Below are 12,365 nucleotides of genomic sequence, written 5' to 3' on the forward strand. Positions count from 1 at the left end.
GATGGAGCGATTATTAACATGAAGGTGGCCGAAGAAAAGACTGAAGATAATAACACGGGCAAGCAAAGCTTAGGAGCTCTGAAATAATGTTTAATTGTTTCAGAAGTAATTAAAACCAGAAGCCATAGAACAAAAAATAAAGTCAGCGTCATAGTCCTTAGATGCAGAGCATAATAAACGTTAACTGAGTAGCAAAACTACATTTTCCAGAGAACAACCTAGACTGCCCGAGTAAATCAAAACAAATTAAACCCAATGATACTTAAGCATGCAATAGTCGAAAATATTTCAAAACTAAAGATGTAATTTGTCACAGAGCAAGATTTATATCATTAATTTTCAAAGACCAAAGCATGGCCACAATATAGATATTAAAATTTAAGCAGAAGGAATTCAACAAGCTTTCTGGCAGGAAATGGTGAATAAATAACACATTTCTTGCCAAGGAAACTGTATTTTTTCTTGTCTCCTCCATAGTTGTAGAAAAATTAATAAATAGCCCTGTCTGCTATGTTGTCACACTGAAAAATTTTCAGATTCATACAAAAGTAGGAACACCCATACATAAGAGTCAAACCCACTCCTCGTCAGTTTCAAGACTTAGGAGCTATTGTGACCTGTTAGCCCTCGTGTCTTCATCCACTCTTCTGTCTGTAATCCTCTAACTCCAAGGCACCACTGCCTGTTGATCTTAAACACCCAAATATATGTCTTTAAAACACAAGAGGTGTTGGAAAATATAACTACAAATCACTACTATACCTAACACTACACATTTCCACAAAACATTTCAGAAGTCAATGTGGATTTAAATCTTCTCATTCCAGTATGAATTTTAGCTTGTTCTAAATGTAATCCTAAACAAGCCGTTTTGAATGTTATGTCTCTAGAGCATACATAAATCTATAGCTGTCTTCTCTCATAATGTATTTCTACAATTTAATTGTTCATGCAAATAATTATTCTAATAGAATTTTTATGAAAATTCAGTAATTTCAAATGTTTACATCTCCACCAATCAGTTATCAAGGACAAAATACATTACCTTAGAATTCTAGGAAACACAGCATGCATAAAAATACAGAATCTTAAATCTTAAAAGGTTGTGATATTGGATGGTAATCATAATAATGTTATTAAAAATAGTGTCATTTTTAATAAAAATTAAAAATGTAACATCTGGTTCATAGAATCAAGGAAATACAATATAAAAATTTGTAATACTGAGCCTCTTTTTCCTTTTTAAAATGTTTTTATTGGATATTTTATGTATGTATGTATATATGTATGTATTTATTTATTTATTTATGGTCACAAAGATAAAAATTATGCTATATAACTGTCCTCTATAGAGAACAATGACTTAATTTTTAATTTATTCTTTAAGAATTTCATAGATGTATATATTTTGATTGTATTTACCTCACTCCCAACTCTTCCCAATATCAACCCTTAGGGATTTTTTTTATTAGATATTTTCCTTATTTGCATTTCAAATGCTATCCCCTTTCCTAGTTTCCCTTCCAAGAAACCCCTATCCCATCCCCACTCCCTCTGCTTAATAACCTACCCACTCCTACTTCCCTATCCTGGCATTCCCCTATACTGGGGCATCAAGCCTTCACAAGACCAAGGGCCTCTCCTCTCACTGATGTCCAACAAGGCCATATTCTGCTAGATATGTGGATGGAGCCATGAGTCCCTCCATGTGTACTTACTTTTGTTGGTGGATTAGTCTCCGGGAGCTCTTGGGGTTCTAGTTGGTTGATATTGTTCCTCCTATGGGTTCCAAATCCCTTCAGCTCCTATCCCAAGCTCAATTGTTGGCTGCTATCAATAGATCATCTGCTTCTGTATTTGTCTGGCTCTGGCAGAGCCTCTCAGGAGACAGCTATATCAGGCTCCTAGCAGCCAGCACTTCTTGGCATCTGCATTTGGGTCTAGGTTTAGTGTCTGTATATGGGATGGGTCCCCAAGTGGGGCAGTCTCTGGATGGCCTTTCCTTCAGTCTCTGCTCCACACTTTTTCTCCATATTTCCTCCATTAAGTTATTTTGTTCCCCCTTTTGAGAAGGACTGAAACACCCACACTTTGGTCTTCCTACTTCTGTGGTCTGCGGTCTGTGAATTATATCTTGGGTATTCTGAGTTTTGGGCTAATATGTAATTATCAGTGAGTGCATACCATGTGTTTTCTTTTGTGACTGGGTTACCTCACTCAAGATGATATTTTCTCATTCCGTCCATTTGCCTAATAACTTTATGAAGTCACTGTTTTTAATAGCTGAGTAGTACTCCATTGTGTAAATGTAGCACATATTCTGTATCCATTCCTCTACAGATGGACATCTGCGTTCTTTCCGGCTTCTGGCTATTATAATTAAGACTGCTATGAACATAGTGGAGCATGCGTTCTTGTTATATTTGGGAGAATCTTCTGGATATATGCCCCAGAGTGGTATATCTAGGTCCTCAGTACTTCTTCCAATTTTCTGAGGAACCACCAGACTGATTTTCAGAGTGTTTGTACCAGTTTGCTCCTCCCACCAACAATGGAGGAGTGTACCTCTTTCTTCACATCCTTGCCAGCATCTGCTGTCACCTGAATTTTTGTTCTTAGCTATTCTGACTGGTGTGAGATGGAATCTAAGGTTTATTATGCTTTGTACAAGGAAATAAGAATGGATCAATTTGCATTCTTTCCACATGTTGACCTCCAGTGGAACCAGGACCATTTGTTGAAAATGCTGTCATTTTTTTTATTAGATGGTTTTAACTTCCTTGTCAAAGATCAAGTGACCATAGGGGTGGGGTTTCATTTCTGTTTCTTCAGTTCTATTCCATTTATATACTTGCCTCTCTCTGTACCAATACCATAAAGTTTTTATCATTATTGCTCTGCAATATAGCTTGAGGTCAGGGATGATGATTCCCCCAGAAGAACTTTAATTGTTAAGAATTCTTTTCTCTTTACTGAGTTTTTTGTTTTTCAAATGAACTTGCAAATTGCCCTTTCTAACACTATGAAGAACTGAGTTGGAATGTTGATGGGGAATGCATTGAATCTGTAGATTGCTTTCAGTAAGATGGTCATTTTTAATATATTAATCCTGCTAATCCATGAACATGAGAAATCTTTCCATCTTCTGAGATCTCCTTCTATTTCTTTCTTCAGAGACTTGGAATTCTTGACATACAGATCTTTCACTTGCTTGGTTGTAGAAGATCCTATGAGGTCCTGAGAAAAAGGTATATTCTTTTGTTTTAGTATAAAATATTCTGTAGATATCTGTTAAATCCATTTGGTTCATGGCTTCTGTTAGTTTTGCTGTTTCTCTGCTTAGTTTCTGTTACCATGATCTGTCCTCTGATAAGAGTGGATTATTGGAGTCTCCCACTTTTATTGTGTGAGTTTCAATATGTATGTTGAGCTTTAGTGAAGTTTCTTTTATGAATGTGAGTGCTCTTGCATGTGGAGCATATATGTTCAGAATTGAGAGTTCGTCTTGGCAATACCTTTATTCTTGAGAATTTGATACATGTATAAAAGAAAGCATGAGGTCAGGCATGATACCATGTCTTTAATTCCAGCTCCCAGGAGGCAGATGTAGGTAGAGCTCTGCATTAAAATCTAGCTTCATCCCCAAAGAGAGTTTCAGCGAGAAGATGGAGGAGTAAGAGGTGAATATGACCATGTTTTTCCTCGATTTAACTAGCACCATATTCTGCTCAATACAGCCCTTCCCTATTTTAAAACCCACTGCATTTGATTAGTGTTACTTAATCATGTACATGTAATTCAATAACTTTTTTTTATAAATGAAGCTAAATATTCTTCTGAATATTTTACTGTTAGTAATCAAAAATGTTTCTTTATAATTCTCAAAGTGGATAACACATAAAGAAACTAAAACTAGTTTTTCAGGGAGAAGAGACTCTTACCTTTTCTTTTTATCATTTTCTTGTTAGCTAGTGAGAAGGATAGAAATATTGAAAATGACTTTTCTAAGTTTTGATGACTTGCTACTAAATTCTGGAATCTACAACTTACATTTTCTCTTTTTTTAAAAGATTTATTTATATAATTACATTTTCAATATGAGGTATTTCAAGGAGCCAGAATTTTCTTTTAATCAGTTGAATATAAAAGATTTCCCATAAAGCATCTTCCTATTAATAATATTTTCATGTGAACTCATGCTGAAGTTTTTCAGATTTCTCCATGCTGACTTTTAGCTTTATTCTCATATTGTGATAATGCACAGTGAATTGTTCACAAAATGTGTGTCTTACAAACACTGGTAAAGAATATTAGACTTCCATGTTTGCACCTCTGACTTGCTTCTCCAGGAAAATATATCTTATGATTTTCTGCCAGAATAACCCCTCTGGTAAAGAGACCTCACATGAGAGCAGGGGTCTGTGTCTATAACCAGAGAGGAAGATCCAATGGTAATTCTCTATCCTTCCAACAATGCAAGTGAATTTATACTAGGAAGAATGGATGAGTATGCTCTGCTGTGTGAGATATCCCATAGGAAACATGAGAAAATATTTTCAACATGAAAGATGTTTGGATCAGTATTGTGCTCTTTATGTAGTTTAGAGAATGCTCATGAAGACCCTCTAAAACCTTCATTTACCTTTGGTTCTTTAAGGTCCCTAAAATAAAAATACTGGGTTCAACTTTTATGAATACTACTTATGTGTAAAAAACTGCAATGCATTGTGCAATTAGCCACTATCAGAGATAGAGGTAAAGATAGAGAATTGGCACATATACTAACACAGGAAAATTTAGATGGGGCTTGGGAACTATCCATATGTAATGAACGTAGGAAGGACTTCTTCCAGGAAAATAATTCTTATTCTCACAAAAGACCACATGATAGAGAAACTCTGTAGACATTATAAGAAGATTTTCTTACATGATTTATTGTATCAAAATCTTGGACAAAGTCACATTTTCCTAGTCTGTATACACAGCAGAGGGGCCTTTAATCAGGCTTAAGACTTGAGACATAAGAATATTGTAGACAGAAACATCACCTACAACGCGAAAGAAAAGAAGAAATGTTTGACTTAGAGATACTGGTTTTAAAGATGTATCTTTAGAGTGAAGACAACATACACTGGAATCTGTGTCTAAGGAGAGATTACAGTAAGGCCTGGAATTAGAAGGAAACTTGTTGTCAGACCTGTGTCATTCATTCCTTTGTTTGTTTGTTTGTTTGTTTGTTTAAAAATACAGTGCCCCGTCCTTTACTGGTCCTACTTCCTCTCATCCTCCTTTCCCATTCAGGTCCACTCACTTTTTGCCACTCATTAGAAAAGAACAGGCTCCTAAGTGATATCAACAAAATATGACAAAATGAAATACAGTAAGACGAAAATCATCATACTGAAGTTGGAGTAAATAAAACAATAAGAAAAAGAAAGAGCCCCAAAGAAGACACAAGAACCAGAGACCCAGCTGTTCACTCATAGCATGTGATAATATGTCTGCTTTAGACCCAGTGCTGACCTGTGCAGACCCTCATAGCATGTGATAATATGTCTGCTTTAGACCCAGTGCCGACCTGTGCAGACTCATAGCATGTGATAATATGTTTGCTTTAGACCCAGTGGCGACCTGTGCAGACCCTGCGCATGTTGCTTCAGGCTTTGTGAGTTGGTAGTTGTTCTGCTCAGGTGATTTAGAGATTTTGTTCTCCTGGTGTCCTTTATCCCCTCTGCTTCCTCCTCCGCTCCTTCTGCCTCCTCTTCCATGGGCTTCTATGTGCTCAGAGGGGGCAGATTTGATGGAGACATCTATCTCATTTAGAGTTCCCACATTTAGACATGTATCTTATGAAATTCAGCTTCCCACTTTTACAGGGTGACTTTTTCTGATCAAAAAAGAAGGCTGGATATACTGGTGCCAATTTAAGGAGAGCTGTTTAGGTGTAACCTCAATTTCTAAAGGAACTTGAAATATTTGTTTTTGTCGGTTATGTTTTTGGTTCATGGGTTATCATTAATTTCAAATTTAGTTTCATTGTAATGAAAGATTCCTGCCTGCATCCATTCTAGTTTTTTTACAATTAATTAAATTTTAATTAATTTACACTAAGTGTTTCAGTTTCATGAATGTCTCATGTGAACTTGAAAAACAAACTACAAATCCTTCTGAATTTGCATTGCTGCTCCTGTCTTGGTCTGTCTTTCTTCACTGCTACCTTATGTTCCCATGCATACACATGCATGTGCACACATACACACATGAGCCAAATGAACAGAGTCCCTTTTCTCCCAGCTCACTGACTCCTTTAATGATTTCTTGCCAGGCACATTATGCCTTTTAATTTGCATGGTCAGAATCAGAGTTCATATCACTTCTCTATGCAAAATTTTGGTCTCAAAATCAAATCCTGATGTTTGTAAGACCTGCGACAGCTTAGTTTAGATACTCTGGCGGAGGACTGGCCTTCTGATTTCTACTCTGCCCTCTCTCACAGAGCTTCAGTCTTACTCACTGTTCACCTTCTAAGAGTAGACATACCACAAGACTCTTACAAGCATTTTCCTGCACTCATGCTCAAGTATGTGCAAAAGCTGTCCCCCTGTGACTCTCAGGATTTTACTCATACTTTGTGGCTATTGGGATGAGCTTTTTAGCTATTATATGCAAAGAAATACCAACTAGGTCTCTTACACTAATTTAAATTCCTTTTTATTTTTTAACAATTGTGAAGTGTGTGTGTGTGTGTGTGTGTGTGTGTGTATGTCTATGTGTACCCCTGAACTGGAATTAGCAGTAGGTTATACGCATCTTGATATGAATGCTGGGAACTGAACTTGGGTACCCTGCAATCTGAGTTACCCTCTGACCTACTGAGCCATCTTCCCAGATCCGATCTGGATCACATATTAATGCATTTTATTGATGACTTACATTCATTGTCTTCCATTCTCCATTGACTGTAAACTATGTAATCAGTTCCCAGCAACTATCGGGTTAGCCAATTGGATTCATTCTTATCTTGTGATGTATGTATAGGTGACATATCACTCTAAAATGAGATGTCATGTGGCTTTAACATTCTTACCTTTTGCTGTTAACATTTGTGTCCTAGTTCAACATCAGAACTGGTGTCAACTTTAACTGGATACCATTGTTCATCTAGCGAAAACACCAATGAGAACTAGAAGTTTTCTTTCTGAAATTTTGCTGAAGTTTTAGCTTCATACTGGTTTCTGCAAATGAAATCCCCATCATCTATACTATGTTGAGGTACATGTGCAACTGTGGTATGGTTGTGTCCAGTGTGGAAACGGACGTGGCTTTGTACACTTCTTCTGGCACTTTGGAGGAAGCTCTTTTCTAACAGGATAATAGGTTTTCACTAAATTGGATTTGTCAAAAGTCTTTTTGTTGATACCAAGAGATCCGCTGTTGTAGGTCCCTTTCTCTAACCAGGGCTTCCATAAGTTGTACATACAAACTTACAGAGAGCATTGGTTACACATTCTGATCTTACAGGAATGAGCTTAGATGTAAAAAGGGATATGTTTGTCCAAAGGAGTGTTTTGTCTGATTCCTGACCACTCTGTTTAAAGGGTAGTGTGACCTATGTACACTAAGATAACCTTTTTAAATTCTATGCCTGTGTGTCAAATGTTTCCTTTCGGATTGGCCTCAACTATGCTGCTCCTGTGGAAAAACATACCACTAGAGGTGGCAGGTCTACGTTTTCCCTTCAAATCTAGAAACTTCTTCAATTTGAAGATGACGAACACTGACTGACTCAGTTTTAAATTGTATGGCTTTATTATTCACATATCCAAACTCGTCATTTAATAAAAACCAGGGTAGTATTCATGTAGCAACAGTTTTGGTTGAAACTGTGAAAAAGACACAAAGGACAGAAGGCAGCTGAACATTCCCTTTCTAAGAAGCTGTGTTTCTGTGACGCATCTCCATATAGAGGAGTGGGCTGCCCTCCCTTAACCTTAAGTGTATTTAAAGAGGTTTGCCAGAGACAATATTGAAGACATGACAATTTCATTGGAAGCTTGAAGGACAACTTTGGTTTATGTCCAGCATGCATGCCAGAAGTGTCCCCTGGTAGCAGTCAAAACTATAGTTAGAGTATCTGCCCTCTAATGGCTTTGTAATACACACGTTTTCTGAGCATAAACAGAACATGAGTTATCTTATTGTGAGCTTAGGTTTTGTTATTGTTGTTGTCTGTTCTGTTGTTTGTTTGCTTGATATTTTTCTGAGTGCAACTTGAAGATTTCCTGGAATACTGAATGGAAATTTGAATAAGCCTGGTGAGAGCCTCCACTCTGAAGTGGAAGTTGAAGGGTCACCACCAACAGCCAGTTGGGAGATAGCTCAAAGTACTTCAGTGAAAGATCCCAAGCAAAGGATGTTCTCCTGAAAAATCCCTAAATCAACTTAGCAATGAAGTTTTCCAGACCTAGCACTTCCCTGTCAAGCAGCTCTTGGCTTCCTGTTATTTCTCCCTCCACCTTGCAAAGCTTGGATATCTAGTGCTCATGCTTGCTGTTACTGAAAATATTAAGTATATATATACTTAATATAATACATTTACTTAATAAATATAAGTATACAATATATAATACAATACATATTAGGTATATATATGTATGTAATATATATTAAATATAAGTATACAATATGCAATAAATATTAGGTATATATATATTTATATAATATATGTTAAATATATTTTACATATATATACATATACATATATCTCCTTTTCTACTCTTTATTTCTCTTTCAGATTTTTTTTAGTGTTTTTTTTTTACAACTTTGGTACTGACCCTACAACAATGTAGGGTAATTAGCAATATTTACCATTATTCCTTTCATGGGGCCTTCTGTAATAAAGGCACGGTACTTCGTAGCTCCTTTGGACACAGTTTTATCCAGGTAAATACACATGTTCTGGTCTCTTGAATCCTTGAAATGTGTCCCTTTTATCTGTATTTTGGCAGGCATTAGTTCAAATCCTCACACCACACAAATATGAATTCAAATTAATTCCATGTATTTGTTTAACAAGGTTGGGGCTTAAATCAGTTTCTAATGAAGCTTAGCTGCCCATATGTTTGCTTTCTTTATTTTTTTTACTATTGTTCTCATTTTTCTTTGCCTATTCCCTTCCCCTTATTAGCTGTTATTTCCTCTCAGCATGGTCTTCTTGCTTGCTTTTAGGACTATTAAATTGATACTTCACATCTCAGCTTCTTTTTTATAGCTTTCTTTTCATTGTGTTCTGAAAGAGTTTTTTCCCTTGCTTTCTTTGATCTTTATTTTTCTCTGGGTACATGACCTTTATTCGATTTAATCCTCCTTTGCGAGCTTTTGTAAGTAATTACTCTGTTTAATTTTTGAGGATTCTAATTAAGCACGATTTCCAATTGCCATTTTAAAGGATAGCATGTGGAATGGTCTTAGTAGATGCTAGATTGAGTTTATTTATGTCTAAGGACACTAGGGGTCAATTATTTCAGACTCTGAAGACAAGATCCTTGGCTCACACCCTGTCCTGGGCACAGTTGCCCAAGAGGATTCTACTGTTCCATGCACGAATAGCTGAATGTCAGAGTGCACGGGGAGATCCGGTCTCACCAGGGATGCTTTCATTTCTGTTCAAACTCAGCTCCCACTGGAAGAGTCTGTGGGAAAAAATTACTTTCCTTAAAGAAGAATTTCTATTTTATCATCATTATCAGAGCAAAGTGCTAGAGTAATTTAGGGAGCCAGGCAATTACTTTTCTATCCTACTTAAAAAAAAATTGACCCACTGGTTGTTTAACTTTTATTTCTGAGAAAGTTCAGTCCTTTTGTCCTACCATAAAGATGTCTTACATTTTACATGATGTTCTCCATACCATTCTTCTATAATAGAAATGTGTTTTTTCTCTCATATATTCTTCAAAACTTTATATCTTTAGGTCCTTTTGTTAACCATTACTAGCCTGGGCTGACTTTTATATTCATCTATGTTTTAAAATGTCAGGGAGGGTTGAGACAAGTGAGTATGTTTTGGTTCCCTGTGTTTTTTAAAATGTCCTTTAAGGACAATGTACTGTGCCTTGTAATAATGACACAGAAAACATTGAGGTCCTTGTAATTCTGGCGAGTACTTGTCTGAGCACCTGGCTTTGAACAGTCAGTGTAGGACAGGTGGCTAACTGTGACGTCTCTTTATTACATTTCTTAATTTGACTAGAGATATAAGTGGAATATCTGCCAAAATAAAGCCTTCTTGAATGCATATCAAAGGGCTTAGTCACATGCCTTCATCCTTTGAATATTAAAGAGAACTGTCTTCTTAGGTACCACTAGCAACTAGCAGCAGTAGCCTTACCTCACATCTGCGTTTTTTGTGGTTCATTAAAGCAAGCAGATATTAAAGTTGTGATTTAAGGTGAGAAGTCCAGTTGCAAAATGCCTAGTATAGCATCCCAAGAACAACTGCTCTGTTCTCAAGTGAGAATGTTTTCAGAATCATCTCTGCCATGCTTTCTTTCAAACCATCCTCCAGTGGTAGTTCTTTCTTCCCCAAGCGTTAGTGAATCAGGATTCTGAATTTTGGTGACCAGGTGTTTATTCTTCTTTTACCAAAACTGTTGGAAGCATCTTTCATGCCCTTGTTATAAAAAGAGAAAGAACATACAGGCACTTGGTTTTAAAGTGGGATCGAATGAATACATGCTCGGTGATTTGATACTCCTTTGCCCTTTGTCTTGAGAGATACTTCTAGCCATGCAGCCCTCAGGATGTAATCAACAAGAACAAAATATATAAATGACTTGTCTGTAGTATTTTTCTTTCAATTTTGATATGGCTTATAGAAAGTGAAAGTTTTTTCATTAAAAATAATCCTCCTTGCATTATTCACACATTATTTAGGACTCTAACATGGATTGACAATTTTGGATGAACATGGTATTTTTCAATTTTATTTTAAATAGGGCTTTTACAAGCTGCATAAGTAGTTATGCTTTAATTATTTAAAATACCTATAATATTTTAAATACCTGAAAAATATTTTTCTACGCCTTTTCAGCAGCTACATTTATCGCTACCCTTTTATCATGGTGACTTAGTTAGATCACCCCCATTGAGAAGAGAATTAAATTTAAAATGTGTCATATTTTGTAACCAAACCCCCACCCCATCCTTTTCAGCTTCTCTCAGAGGCAGTCACGAGGCTTGTTAGTGTGAGAGTATATTGTTGGCTGGCTGCAAACCTAAGAGTTTATAATGTTCAAGTTAGGTGATGCCAAGAAATGTATGCTGTAACATTGTTCAAATATGTGGACATAATTTGACACCTTGAGACACATAAAGTAGAGTGTTTCAGTGGGGAAAGAACTAAATAATGTACGTGTCTTGTTATTATGTAAAATCTTGGATCTTCCCTGAATCTGCATGTCTTAAACTTCCCAGCTAGGCCAGTGCTTCTGATTCAAAACATATACTCTTCATGGTAGTCATTTATGTGCACCCTGCACTGAGATTTAAAATGCTGAGCATACTAGATGCCCTTCTTGCCTACTGACACTATTCTCTTTCCTGAAGACCTGTCTACAGAGGGAGTGCAGAGAAACCTAGTGCAGAGAAAGTTAGTGGCTTGGCCAAGGGATGTGGAGTCAGAAGTGTGATCCTTGCACTCCCCATAAGACTCGAGACCTTCTCCAATTGCTCTGTCCCTGCTCTTCATGTTCCTATTGAGTGAATGGGAAATGCGATATTAGTAGATTCTCTCTTGAAACTGTACTTTCAACATTATTTCATGCAAAAGTAATAATTTACTTCCTTTCCTCTGCCTTCTTAATTTGGGGGATGAGGGTGATGTTATTGTTTCTTTTTTTAAAATCCTAGATGCAAAATGGATGTTCAATACTCTTCTACCTTTGCTTCTTAATTCTAGTTTTCTAGTTTTATCTTGTTTACACACACACACACACACACACACACACACACAGAGCAAGCATTTCTGGTTGTACTACCTGTTGTGAAATTCCCCACCCACCTACCCCAGGAATCAGCTTTCCTTCTAGGTTTGGTAACTTCTTACTGTCTTTATATTTCCCAAACCTTATATTCAATATGAATAAATGAGTATATGAATTTACATATTCTAGTCTCATGATTAGTAAAACATTTGAGCAGAAAGCTGAGACATGTTTGTAGAAGATACCTTGCTTCAAGATGAGAAAATAACATGTCGTGTTTTTATGATGCCAGAAAATGTGTGTGTATATAAAATCCTCATCTGAAAGCACATTGTGTATTGTAAAGTTTCTTCAATGTGAAGATAGACAAGTACAAAGTAAACA

General features: G+C 36.4%; 1 protein-coding gene across 3 annotated transcripts in view; it reads left to right on the forward strand.

Annotated features, from left to right (window-relative positions):
- The window catches only part of B3galt1 (beta-1,3-galactosyltransferase 1), a 584,427-nt gene that overhangs the window by 141,322 nt on the left and 430,740 nt on the right, over positions 1-12,365 (forward strand). The window contains exon 2 of one of the 3 annotated variants that reach the window (XM_052182620.1): positions 3,175-3,248. The exons of the other annotated variants lie outside the window; for them this stretch is intronic. The gene's annotated coding sequence lies outside the window, so the exon portion shown is untranslated. The remainder of the gene's footprint in view (positions 1-3,174; positions 3,249-12,365) is intronic. 3 annotated transcript variants of the gene reach the window in all.

The sequence above is a fragment of the Apodemus sylvaticus genome, chromosome 5 (assembly GCF_947179515.1).
Source record: "Apodemus sylvaticus chromosome 5, mApoSyl1.1, whole genome shotgun sequence".
Lineage (NCBI taxonomy): Eukaryota > Metazoa > Chordata > Mammalia > Rodentia > Muridae > Apodemus > Apodemus sylvaticus.